This window comes from Akebia trifoliata, chromosome 8, assembly GCF_017979445.1.
Source record: "Akebia trifoliata isolate Shusen 1 chromosome 8, ASM1797944v1, whole genome shotgun sequence".
In the NCBI taxonomy this organism is placed as follows: Eukaryota; Viridiplantae; Streptophyta; class Magnoliopsida; order Ranunculales; family Lardizabalaceae; genus Akebia; species Akebia trifoliata.
This window is the reverse complement of record NC_141382.1, coordinates 24,792,644-24,807,756: the sequence shown is the minus strand read 5'-3', so window position 1 is coordinate 24,807,756 and position 15,113 is coordinate 24,792,644.

The following is a 15,113-nucleotide window of genomic DNA, read 5'->3' as shown; positions in this document are numbered from 1 at the left end:
CAACAACAACAACAACAAATGGAGAAGGTATTGAGGATGTTAAGGCATGAGCAATTATGAGCAAATGATGGATAATGGTGTAAAAGAAATTAAACGCTAGAGGAGAAAAATACAAAAGAAAGTTTTAAGTTCGACACTAGAACAAACATAGACTATGGTGACGGATTTTAGTGATGGGAGATTAAATCCACCTCAATATAATAGCCTCTGTACATAGAAAATAGGTCCTACAAAACCCTGCGCATGAAATAAAAAATAAAAATAAAAATTGGCATCTCAACTATCAATTCAACGGAGAGTTTCTATCCAGCTCTCCTCCTCTCGAATTAAGACTTGTGAACGTTAATCCTCATTCTTGAATTTGTGGATTTTGCAACAAGTCCGACGACATCAACGACATAATTTGATCTACATTTATGAGTTTGTGGATCTCTACAACAAGTCTATATGAGAAATCGGATATCCTTTCGATTACCTTATTTTCAGTAACTCTCTCACTCACACACACACAAACACACACAGTCTCTCAATTTACCATACATTCTAATCGAGCATGAGTGTCACGCCCCCTTCAGGGACACGACCAGACACGTCATCACACAGCTAACCATGCTAAAAACCAGCACGTCATCAAAAGACTAACAGAAACTTATTAAATCCATATTAACATGCTCTAGTAGATAATTCAGAGGACAACATTAAAGTGTAATTAGACAAGAACTCTGTACTTAGATGTAAAGTTGAACTTAACGGACAGAGGTTCGATCTATATATAAAAAAAAAAAGATATTATACCAGTATGTACCTTATGTATTAATTTACATACCCTATACCAAAAAGGATAAGCTAAGAAGGAACTATGACTTCGATTACTGGATCAAACTCAAGCCTGCTCACAACAATCATTCCTCCAGAATTCATACCCCCAGAGTTAACCTTCGCTGCTAACCATGTCAGTCCTCCCTCTTACCCTGCTTCCTCCTGTTGAAATTCTTCTACATATTCTATTTTTCCTATATTCTTTGTCTCCACACATTCCATAAAACATTCCTTTGGACTTGCAATTGAGACGTAGATTAGGTGAGTAACAAGATAATCGTTACCCAGAAGATGGAAAGAAAAACAATGATAATCGGGTGATTGTTTAATCATGCTAAAACCTTACCATACGGGATAGATATTAAAACAAAAATCATATTTACATAGGAAATCACATCTTAATGTGATTTGTATTGACAAATTAGTGTTAGTTCATACTTAGACATAACTACATATCAAAAGAAACAAGCAATTTATAAATAACTAAATATAAATGCAGCACACAACCTATAATTGATGAATAGGTATTACAAATATGATGGTGTATTAAATAAGAGTTATGGGTTTCATGACTAAATTATGCATCAGTCGGAAATCCCAAATTTAACAATGAGGGGTGTAGACACCCTATTTTTGCATCCGCCTGATTAATCAACTCGTCAACCCGATCGCAATGACTCCCAATGATGGATGTGTATTCCATTGCTTTATTTTGTTACCCGATATGTTTCAGAAATCCGGATGAGGTATCTCGAATTGACAAAACCTTAGAAACCACGCTATGTTAGGAAAATACGACCCCAGAAATATAGAAATCATCATCTTGCAGACCAAAAAGAAGTTTCACGATAAAAATCACTAAAAATTGACCAAATTATCAAAATACCCCTAACCTCAAAACAACCCTAGAGCCTATGTTACGCTTAGGAAAACTCTCTTGAACACATAAAATAACAAATCGGAACCAAATAAATCATTTCACCAATTTTAACAGAATTCGACGAAATTACAAAAATGCCCCTCATAAAGTTCATGACCATTTCACACAAAAAATTTCATAAATGACACAAACTAATACTTCCATTGAATTCCTTATGAAAAATCGATTCTAAAACATCCTAGAACATTAAAAACTGACTTAAAACGTGAAAAGTCCTCTCCGGGGGCAAAATGGTAATTTCACAATTTTCATAATTAAAAAATTCGAAATTAATAAATAAAACATTAAATAATTAAAATGAAACATTAATGAAATTAATTTAAAATTTTGAACCGAAGAAATCGATCAATCGGATTTTCAAATAAAATTGTTGAGGGTTCGTGAGATATTTCTTTAAGGACCCCTCCATTTGGGGGTCCAAAGAATTAAAGATATTTTAGAGGGGGGTTCTCCAAAAATTAAAAGTCAATCAAGCAAGACTAAGGTCAAGGTATTAAATTCAATCAAGTGAGACTAAAGTTAAAATTAAAGTCAATTAAGCAAGACTGAAGTCAAGATATTAAAAGTCAATCAATGAAGACTAAAGTCAAAACATTAAAAGTCAATCAAATAAGACCAAAAGTCATAATAGAGTTCTAATTAAATAATAATTCAATCTAATAGAATTCTAACTTAAAAACAATTCTACCTAAAACAATTCTAATTAAAATACAATTCTACCTAAAATAAGTCTAACTAAAACACAACTCTAATTAAAAGAACTCTAATTAAATACTAACTCTATCCAAATCGACCCCTAAAAACATCTATAAATAGAGGTGCTCACACCCTATTTTCGTATAAAATCATAAACCCTAAGAGAAGTAGGTCTAAAAGCCCTCCTAGCCTCCTATAAACCCTAGTTTTAGAGCCCCAACTCCTTACCTAACATCCCTCCTTCGATTTTAGCCTAAGAAACACCTAAAAGTCTTCCAAAAATATCCCAAAATCCACAAAAAACTTGAAGAATTCAGATCCAAGGTAAAAAGAGATACCTTACCTCGGAGATCGAAAATCAAATCCGAAGACAGAACGAAGCAAGAAGTACGGTACAAGGAGCAACTTTTGTTGGATCTGAGGGAACAAAGTCTTTGCTATCGGAAAGGTATAATCTTTTTTTATTTATTATTATCTAGGTTTTTAGAAATGTAATTTATTTGGGAAGTTAGTAGAGACCGGCTTTGGCCGGGCGAGGTTGGTGCCTAACACCTTTCAACCCCGTAACGTGATCCCCAGACCCTTTTTTTTTCTTTCGTAGATTAGTTTGCCTTTTTTAGAGTCAGTTTGGTTCCTAGACCTTAACAACTAGGTGGCGACTCCCAAACCTCAAGGGTCAAAAGCGGATCCGCGCACCCCGCGGATCGAGGGCGCTTTCAAGGGGTCATCAACGTTATTTCCTGATTTTACGGTTGAGCTGACTACCTTGTAAAGGATACTATTTCTCTGGCTCAAAATGGTCGTTAACTTAGATGTCCCTTGATCACGGGGACCTATCTTCACCTAGGTTAACCGATTTGGCTACTATATAAAATTTCCTCAATCAGGGGATAGTCGTCTTCACCCTACCTATTAGGCCAATCATATGAATCCCATTATGCTCTATACTCACACGCCCCTTTACATTACAAAATGGATAAAATAATTTTTTTCCTTTAAATCACAAAGTCCTTTACTCAAAATTTAAAAATAACAAAACACATAGGCGAAATACATCCTAGACTGCTCCCAAAACTTATTTTTAGGTTGATCATAGTGTCAATCACGCTTAACTCACTTTGGAACAATCACATCCAATCTCTATTGTTGGAGTGGTCACCCACCATTCCTCATATCGATTACGTCCAATATTAGGGTAGATCATGCCCTCTATTCTACAGGATCGATCATGTCCACTAGAATTACCCGCATGGGCACCTTTGCGTATCCGCTCATTTTTCTTGAATCAATCACATCCTAGTTTACATTTGGTTTGGAGGCCTTTCACCTTTACTTGGATGGTCTCCAACCACTCTGTATTTTTTTGAAATTATCACATCCATATTCACGTACTAGAACGCTCTCATCCATATTATTCCTTTGGGATTTCTCTTCACGTACTTACATAGAATAGAACCATCAATCTCAACTTTTATAAGTGCATAATTATAAATCTGCAATTCTTGCATACCCGACCTTTATAAATATCCTGGGTTCACCCAACCCAACACTTATAAGAAACTCTAGAAATCTTGTCCCCACGCATTTTCACAACAAACTCACACAACACCAGATTTTCCACAATAAAAAATAAATACACTCTGGGTTCTTCTCAACCCAACATAAAAGTAAAACACGGGTTTCATCCACCTAGTAGAAACATAAAATCGAGTCTCATCCACCCAACATAAAAGTAAACTTGGGTCTCATCCACCCAACAAAAATGTAAACACAGATCTCGTACACCCAAGAAAAAAGTAAATCTTTCAAGTTTTTCAATTCACAATTCACAGAAATTGCGAGGTAAATATCACAAATTCAAGTTCATTTAAGAGAATCATCATTTTATTTTAAGGAACTCTCTTTTTTTTCTGAGAATTTTTTAAAGTTCCTACTATGGCAAAGAATAGAATTCCATGATGACATCGCAGAATATGCCTATGGTAGGTGAAGGTACCACTGAACCTTCCACCATGACTCCTACCACAGACTCACAGGCAACAATGATTTTGTTGTATGTGTTTGGGTTTTCTATTTTTATCTTTGTTTTACTGTGGGCTCCCATTTATGTTTTTATACTGATGGAAACTACAACCTATAACAAGCACAAATCATGATTCATGGTTTAGATTTCTAAAAAAAAATGAACTGCTACCCTATTTTCTTTCTAATTTACCAACTCAAGTTTATGTTTTTTGAAAATTCAACATGAATGAGCAATTCCTAGGATTAATTAAAATAAAATAATTGAACATATACCGATATCATGAAGGTTTCCAAATCTACTTGAGCAGTTGATTCCTATTCCTTCTTACCCTAGTTTCATTCAACTCTGGGTATCCCAACTTCCTAGATCTGGCACGGTTAATTATCTAGTCTAACTGTTCGTATGGATTTAGGTTTTGGACATGAAAAATGATGGACAGGCTAATTGGAATAGGAGAATTGGCTAAAACTTCTAGTTTTCCAAAGCCAAAAGTGTGTTGGAATTTTCAGGGAAGCAAGGAGCAAAAGTGTTCTAACCAAGAGCTATAAATAATTGAGTTTTCAATCCATTTAACCATGATAAATCATCTAGGTATGATTAACCACGAGTTAAGGGTTGAGGATTCATGGGTTTGACAAATGTTTCTTGGCCTCTCTTGAGCCAGCCATGTGTCCCATGCAATCTTCAACATAAGATACCTAAGGGTGTAGTGTCAAGGTAATAATCACCTGCTTGATCCTAGTCAACCCTAATGTCTTAACAATTTTAGCCTTTTACCCTCTGAAAGCGCCCTCAATCCGTGAGGTGTGCGGATCCACTTTTGACCTTTGAGGCTTAGGAGTCGCCACCTAGTTATTACGGTCTAGGAATCGAACATTGACTCGAAACGGATAAAAATAACTAATCTACTTAAAAAAAAATACTGAGTTAGGGGATCATGTTACGGGGTTGGAAGGTGTTAGGCACCAACCCCGCCCGGCAAATGCCGATCTCTACTAATTTCCAAGAATATTACATTGTTAAAGACCTAAAATAAATAAAAAAGACAAATAAATTATACTTGTGACATTCGCAACGACTTGTTCCCTAAGATATGGTATAATAGTTTCTCGTATAAATTCTCATTGCTTTGTTCTATCACTGGATCTACTTCGGATCTCCAAAACGAAGTACCCCCTCCTTAAATCTGAGTTTTTCCTAGTTTTGTGATGGATTTCTGTAGACACCCCATTTTTGCATTCGCCTGATTAATCAACTCGTCAACCCGATTGCGACGATTCCCAATGATGGATGATTATTCCAATGCTATATTTTGTTGCTAGATATGTTTTAAAAATTTAGATGAGGTATCTCAAATTAACAAAACTATAGAAACTGCGCTACGCTGGAAAAATATAACTTCAAAAACATACAAATCATCATCTTGCAGACAAAAAGAAGTTTTACGATAAAAATCACTAAAAAATGACTAAATTACCAAAATACCCCTAACCTCAAAATATCCCTAGAGCCTACATTACGCTTAGAAAAATCCTTTCAAACACATAAAATAAAAAATCGAAACTAAATAAATCTTTCACCAATTTTCACAAAATTTGACAAAATTACGAAAATACCCCTTATAAAATTCACGACCATTTCGCATAAAAAAAATTCATAAATAACACAAACCAATATTCTCATTGAATTCCTTACGAAAACTTGATTCCAAAACATCTTGGAACATTGAAAAATGACTTAAAACGCAAAAAGTCATCTCCGAGAACAAAATGGTAATTTTACAATTTTAATAATTAAAAATTCTGAAATTAATAATTAAAATATTAATTAATGTAAAGTAAAATTCTAATTAAAACTAAAGTCAATCAAGTGAGACTTAAGTCAAAACTCTAATCAATCTAATAAGACCAAAGTCAAACCCTAACCCTAAAAGAATTCTAATTAAACTCTAAAACTATCTAATAGAATTCTGATTAAACTCTAAAACTATCTAATAGAATTCTAATTAAACTCTAAAATTATCTAAAAGAATTCTAATTAAACTCTAAAACTATCTAAAAGAAATCTAATTAAACTCTAAAACTATCTAATAGAATTCTAATTAAACTATAAAACTATCTAACGTAATTTTAATTAAACACTAACTCTATTTAAAAATAATTCTAATTAAACACTAACTTTATCAAAAATAATTCTAATTAAACACTAACTCTATCTAAAAAGTACTTAAAAACTCTATAAATAAAGGTCTCTACAACCTATTTTCGTATCCAAGAGAAAACCCTAGAAAAAGTAGGTCAAGAGCCTCCCCAACGTCCCCAAAACCTTAATTTTGAAGCCTTAACTCCTTACCTAACATCAATACCCCAAGTTTAGCTCAAAAAACACTTAGAAACTCTTAAACAACACTCAAAAATTCATAAACAAATCAAAAAAATTTAGATCTAAGAATGAGGTATTTCGTCTTAGAGATCTGAAGTGAATCCGGTGACAGAACGAAGTGAGGAGTGCTGCACAAAGAGCTGTTCTATCAGATCTGAGGGAATAAAATCATTGCATTCATAAAGGTAAATTTTTTTTATTATTTAAGTCTTTTTAGCAATGTAGTTTTATTTGAGAAAAGTAGAAACCGGTATTTGTTGGGTGGGGTTGGTGCCTAACACCTTCCAACCCCATAACATGATCCTCAGACCCGTATTTTCTTTCGTAGATTAGTGTTATTTACCTTGTAGAGTCAAAGTTTGGTTCCTAGACCGTAATAACTTGGTGGTGACTCCCAAATCTTCAAAAGTCAAAAGTGGATCCGCGCACCTCGTGGATCGAGGACATTTTCAGTGGCGACTCCACTGGGGACTATTGAAAATCAAACTTGAAAAGCCCCAAGTATGGGAGCATTGCCAAATCGATCAAGTTTTTATTGTATTTTATTTTGATTTATTTATTTAGTTAGTTTGGCTTGATTGTAGATCATTTGTTTGATTTTTGAGTATTCTAGTTTGTTTGTTTGCTCTATGATCCAATCAAGGGTCACTTGTGATGATCCTAAATAATTCAAGATTTCAAAGATTAATAAGAAAATAATGAAATGATGATAGTTGGGATGAAAATAATGTTTTTCTTTAAAAAAAAAAACAGCACTTAAGCATGGTGTTCCGATAGTGAAAATGTTTTTTTTCTCTTTCTATCTTCTTCTCCGTATGTGTGCTGAAAGGGGCAGCAAAGAGAGACGCTTCTCTCTCTCTCTTTATCGAATCTTGTTAATGGTGATTTCAAGAATTCTAATTTGGATTTTAATAATCTCAACAATGGCGTCGAAGCATCTCATAAGGTTTACCTAGAATACCAATCTGTAAATCTGGAATTATTGTTGAATGTAGGTTGGGACAGTAATGTTAAAACGTTTTTACAGAACATTCTAGTGAGAATTAAGTCTGGGCACCTTTAATCAAATGTAGACCCCATCGAGTAGATTAATTTAGAACTTGAATTCACTCGATTTCGTTATCGGGAGCCTTAGATATCATCGATGCAAGTTCGGATTGTATTTTTCTAATTCATAGAAAATTCGAATTTATCTAGTGTTAGCACAGTTAATGTTCCTGATTTATTTTGTGAGAGCAAGTTCATTTGGCACTAGGATCTTTCTCTTTGATTTTCTTTTGGGATGTGTTTCTACCTTTTTTTATAATTTAAAAAAAAAAGGTCCATTGCTTCTTATCCCTACAACCATCATTCTATCATCAATTCAATATTTGTTAGAATCTTGATTTATGTTAGATCACCTAAAGTGATCATTGATGAACCATAGATATAAACAAAAAATAAAAATAAAAATAAACAAAAAAATAAAAAAAATTTGTGCCTGTTTCAATATTGGATCTGATTGATTATTCATTGTGCTATACTAATTAATTGTTTATCTGACATGCCATGATCTTGTTTGATATATATTTTTTATGTGCATGCTTTGGTATTAATTTTTGATGCTATGGGATATCTATATTTTATGGTTTGACATGGCCCACAGATCCATTTATTTGAAAAATGCCCTGGGTACACCCCACCCTGTATTGCACACACCACAAGCAAGTTTACTGTTTTGTACACTTGCATGTCTCAATATAGCCAATGTGGCACTAGTGCGTGACCCGGTCTCTTCGGAGATGCAACGTCATTCATGAAAATCACAACTCCAGTCACATACCTTAAGGTATATCAAACTGGGGCATCAGTACCATCTAATCAGGTGACTCTAAAAATGTATATCGATGCACCCGGGCTGAAGCGACCTGAGCATTTGACCTATTGTAAGCCGCATAGTCACATGTCTCGATTGCCAACGTAGTACTAGTACGTGGTTGGTCCCCTCGTGGGATGCTAAACTATTTATGAAAGTTATAACCCTAGACTCAAACCTATACGGTATATCAAAGGTAATACAAGTTCACTAATTGCACTTCTTGGTCAAAATTAGTGCCTAACAAGATCCTGTCCCGCTGTACCCTACTGTACGAGGGGGATAAACTACATCTATTCTAGATGAGAGGTATTTAAGAGGGTCCTTGCTCAGCATTGTGCTCCACCTCTCAACTTGGGATTAAATTGGCAGCTTTTGACTTCAAAGAAGTGGGTTGGAGTTTTAGATTATCACCTATACGATATATCAAATCAAGTCACCACATACTGTCTGATTGAGTACGCTCGAGAGGTATATAGGTGCACTTGGGGAAGGGTGGCCAGATAAATTGCATTACACGTAGTAAACTTAGAGCTTAGGAACTTTCCTATAGGTCACGACCTAAATCGACTATGGATGTTCCCGGGTTACTTTAATCAATCCAACCAACAGGTAAGTGGGCAGACCAATCCAGACCATTCAAACTAGACCCGTAATATCGATCCGACCCAATGTGTGAAATGTAAGTCAATTGGCCCTATCAACAAATGCATCAACTGATCAATACTAACCCGGTTGAACCAATTGATTTTACTTTCAAAGATCTAGACCACTTTATATATAAAGATTCGATCTTAGGATCAAATTATTTTGTCTGATCAAAGGCTCAATCCAAATCAGGGGTAGACCATTTCTATCATTTTTCATTTTCTTGGTCACTATAGACTTATAGTGTATTTGGATTCGATATTTTCCATCGGAGGGTTAACTTATATCAAAATTTTAATCATGTGGTTAAGAGTCAAACCTTCAGAATCGATGGTTAATCTTAGGTGCCCCTAAACGTTCTAAACCCTCATCTGTGTCATTTTGGATCCGTCAAAAGAGTCGTCTAATCAAAATACCAATGTCAAGTCCAAGTAGTCCATCCAATCAGAAGGACCATCTCGCTTTGTAGATAATTGTCCCTGAGTTTTCTTTGAGTTTCAATCCAGTTTTCATCAGTCTTTAAGTCCAGTTAGTTGTTTAAGTTACGTTAGTTTTTCTTCAACTTTTAAGTTTTAGTCGAGTTTGTCAGTCTATGTTTTTTAATTCTAATAAAATATATAAGCTTTTGATTATCATGCGTGCAATAATGATGTGAACATAGAATTGGATATGAGGAATGCCTCAAATCTCACTAATCAAATTTGATAAATATTAGAATTAAAGAGTACACTCAAAAAAGTGCAAATGAGTATTATATTATCCTCAGGGGAACATGAGAGAATAATAAATTTACTTGAGAAATTCAACAATGTTCCTACATGGTCTCATCAGAATAGATTGCACCAAAATAAATCAAGACATAAAGTTGAGGGTGAACTTCAAAGTCGAAGTTTATCGGTCAAGAGTGATGTAGATGAAACCATCGACAAAGGTGCTAAGATCCGCAAAAAGGGATTCATCATGTTTTTCACTCGAGAGAGAAAAGTTCTCACTCGTAAAAGAATATGAGATTTTCTTCGAAGTTTGGAAAGGGTTGAACGAGTCAATGTCAAATACAAAGAACTCAATCACACTCAATTTCGTAAAAGAAGACTGAATATTTTTTCCTTTTCAAAAGAAGACTTTACTTGATAGAGCAATCCAGATATTTAGTTCCTGAAACTTGGACCAAGTCAAAAAGCAATACACCAAAGGAAGCCTCCTTTGGTCGAACCATTTCCCTGTCTTACCAAAAAAAAAGATAACTTTCATTAGCCCCTCGCAGCCTCTAAAAAAATAAATAGCTTGTTTCTTTCTAAACCACACCAACCAACCACGGGAGGGAAGTCTAAGTATGAATTACGTTTTGACCTGATCCCAAAAGAAAAAGAAATATTTGGGGTACATAGGAAACCTGAGAAGTTACTTCAGGTCCGGTCACGCAAAAAATAAGTGTCTTCTCTTAAGAAAAGTGTCATAAAAAAAGAAAATCCCCTATTGAAAGGTTTGAAAGAAAAGAATGTCAAATTAGGGGCATTAGAAAAAAAAATCAAAAGAATTGATAAAAAGAAAAGAATGCCAAACTAGGGGCATTTAGAAAAAATAAAATAATTAACAAAAAAGAGAGAATATCAAACTAGGAGCATTTTGGAAAGTTGAGCCTTATATCTTTTTCTTTCTAAACCATATCCTAAGCCCACCTATTAAGTCTTCCTGAATGCTAATTGACTCTGTTAAGGTGTAGGGAATCAAGAAGTTGTTAAGTTGATTATTCAAGATCATTAAGAAGAAAGAAAGCACGCTAAGTCGAAAATCCAAAAGGACAACTTTGACAAAAGTTAGGGCATAATCATTAAAAAAAGTTCTGTTAGGTTAAAAACCTGAAAAGGCGACCTAGGCAAAAATCAAGGCTTCATCAGAAAAAGAAAAACAAAGCCCACTAGATTAAAAACCTAAAGAGATGATCTAGGCAAAAATTAGAGCATCATCAAATGAGAGGAAAGGTCCCATCAAGAAGAAAAATTTAGAAGGAAGCTTGTGCAAAAACTAGAAAATGCAGAACCATTCAAGCCACAACATTCGTTTTTCAGCCACGAGCTCACATCCGACGAAGACAATGTTGAAATCGAAAAAATCAGAAATCATCTTAAACATTGTAAGATCTTCAAGAGTATGTTTACTTGTTCAAGTATTCACTAATGGAAGATATAGAATCATCAACCACTTTGAAGAGATCTTCTATTCTAATATTTATCAAGATTTTTTAAGTCCAGCTCAAGCATTTTTTAAAAGAAATTCAAAAGAAAATGATCAATTCCTTATTGCACATATGATAATCTTAAGAGTCTTAAATTTAAGGGAATGTCAGTTCTTCTATCTGTCATACATCAGAGTCCATATTTTTCAAGTATAATCAATTCCATCAATCCCGTAGTCAAGTTCTAGTTAAAGCCAACCTTGAAACTAGGGGCATTTTTGAAAGTCATTTAATTTCAAAGTTTTGTTTTTAATCACATGATAAAAATAAAAATCCTACTTAAAATTCTGATAAAGTCCAATAATAATTATGAATCCAAATGTATGATAAGCCAATAAAAGTTCAATCTCTCGATCTTTAAGCTCGATAATACCAAGTCTTTAATTAATCCAAGTCCGAGAAACGTGGCTTAGTAACTTCAAGTCCGAAAAACGAGACTCCAACTTTTTATGAATCATAGAATGAATTAACAAGATTGTTTAAGTTTCTGTGAACCTTAGCCCGAGAAGTGTGGCTTAGTAAGTTCGAGTCTGAGAAACGAGACTCCAACTTTTTTGAATCATAGAATGAATTAATAGAATTGTTTAAGTTCCTATAAATCTAAACCTGAGAAACATGACTTAGTAAGTTCGAGTCCGAGAAACGAGACTCTAACTTTTTTTGAATCATAGAATGAATTAACAGGATTATTTAAGTTCCTATAAACCTTAGCCCGAGAAACGTGACTTAGTAAATTCGAGTCCGAGAAACAAGACTTCAATTTTTTTTAAATCATAGAATGAATTAACAGGATTGTTTAAGTTCTTGTAAATCTTAGCTCGAGAACGTGGCTTAATAAGTTCAAGTCCGAGAAACGAGAGTCAAACTGTTTCGAACGCTAAAAAAGAATTTCAAATCCTAACGAAGTTCCTACAATGTTATGACTCCAATTAGTTCATTGTTCAACCCTGCTATGATTGCTTTCATTGCATAAACAAATTTTAATTTTAAATCATTATTGTCAATGAGAAAAGATCTTTAGGACCTAACACATTTTTACTCAGTAAGCATCACACCATTGCACAAAAATGCATTTTTACATTAGTCAGGGAGAATTTTCTAAAATTCAAGGATCTGATACCGTTAGTGAGAGTTCAGGCTTAAGGACCTGACACCCTTTTAGTTCGGGAAGAGTTTTACCTTCAATGATCCAAACATCCCTGACAAATTATTAAATCAGGCTACAAAATGAACTGTCATGAGCTTTGGCATTCAAATATCGCACTATCTACCAAATATATTTGCTATCTAATTTATTTCAACCCTCTGCCAAAGAGGGGCATCTGTAGACACCCTATTTTTGCATTCGCCTGATTAATCAACTCGTCAACCCGATTGTGACGGTTCCCAATGATGGATAATTATTTCAAGGGTCCCGTTATTTGGCCAACAGTTTGGCAAACATTTTGGCAAACACTTTTTCAAAACATAGGTTAGAGGTCTTGGAATGGGCTGATTTTGGGTGAGGATGATCTCTACGGTGAGGAGATCATCCTCACCAAAAATCAGCTCATTCCAAAACTTCTAGCCCCAGTTTACAAGTTGAAAAATAGTGAACCGTCCATTTTTTGTAAACCATTTTTGATGGGGTTAGAAGTTTTGGAATGGGCTGATTTTTGGTGATGATGATCTCCTCACCGTAGAGATCATCCTCACCAAAAATCAGCCCATTCCAAGACCTCTAACCCATGTTTTGAAAAATGTGTTTGCCAAAATGTTTGCCAAACTGTTGGCCAAATAACGCTACCCTTATTTCAATGCTATATTTTGTTGTTAGATATATTTCAAAAATTCGGATGAGGTATATCAAATTAACAAAATAATAGAAACTGCGCTATGCTAAAAAAATATAACTCCAAAAATAAAGAAATCATCATTTTGTAGACAAAAAGAAGTTTTACGATAAAAATCACTAAAAAATGATCAAATTATCAAAATACCCCTAACCTCAAAACATCCCTAAAGCCTACATTACGCGTAGGAAAACCCTTTCAAACACATAAAGCAATAAATCAAAACCAAATAAATCATTTCGCCAATTTTCACAAAATTCGACAAAATTATGAAAATACCCCTCATAAAGTTCACGACCATTACGCAAAAAAAAATTCATAAATAACACAAACCAATATTCCCATTGAATTCCTTATGAAAAATTGATTCGAAAACATCTTGGAACATTGAAAAATGACCTAAAACGTAAAAAGTCCTCTCCGAAGGTAAAATGATAATTTTATAATTTTAATAATTAATAATTTCATAATTAATATTTAAAATATTAATTTATGTAAAGTAAAATTCTAATTAAAATTAAAGTCAATCAAGTGAGACTTAAGTCAAAACCTTAATCAATCTAATAAGACCAAAGTCAAATCACTAACCCTAAAAGAATTCTAATTAAACTCTAAAACTATCTAATAGAATTCTAATTAAACTTTAAAAATATCTAAAAGAAACCTAATTAAACTCTAAAACTATATAATAGAATTCTAATTAAACCATAAAACTACCATAAAACTATCTAACGTAATTTTAATTAAACACTAACTCTATTTAAAAATAATTCTAATTAAACACTAACTCTATCTAAAATAATTCTAATTAAACACTAACTTTATTTAAAAAGTATTTAAAAAAATCTATAAATAAGGGTCTCTATAACCTATTTTTGTATCCAGGAGAAAATCCTAGAAAAAGTAGGTCCAAGAGCCTCCCCAACCTCCCAAAACCCTAATTTTGAAGTCCTAACTCTTTACCTAACATTCATACTCCAACTTTAGCTCAAAAAATACCTAGAAATCCTTCAAAAACACTTAGAAATCCATAAATAAATCAAAAAAATTTAGATCTAAGAATGAGGCACTTCGTCTTGGAGATCTGAAGTGAATCTGGTGACAGAACGAAGCGAGGAGTGCTACACAAAGAGCTGCTCTATCAGATCTGAGGAAACAAAATCGTTGCGTTCGTAAAGGTAAATTTTTTATTATTATTTAGGTCTTTTTAGCAATGTAGTTTTATTTGAAAAAAGTAGAGACTGACATTTACCGGACGAGGTTAGTGCCTAACACCTTTCAACCCCGTAACATGATCCCCAGGACCCAGGACCCGTATTTTCTTTCGTAGATTAGTGTTATTTACCTTTTAGAGTCAAAGTTCAGTTCCTAGACCGTAATAACTAAGTGGCGACTCCCAAATCTTAAAAAGTTAAAAACGGATCCGTGCACCCCCCGGATCAAGGGCACTTTCAGTTTCTAGGTGATTTTTGAAAACTTTTTTAGAGTCTTTTTAGTAAAAGTTAAGGTTTGGATGATAGATAAGGAGTTAGGACTTCAAAATCAGGGTTTTAGGAAGGCTAGGGTAGCTTTTTGACCTTTTTTTCTAAAATTTTCTTTGACCTACGAAATTAGGTTGTGGAGGCTCTCTATTTATAAAGTTTTTTAGGTAAAATTAGTGTTTGATTAGGTTTCTTTTA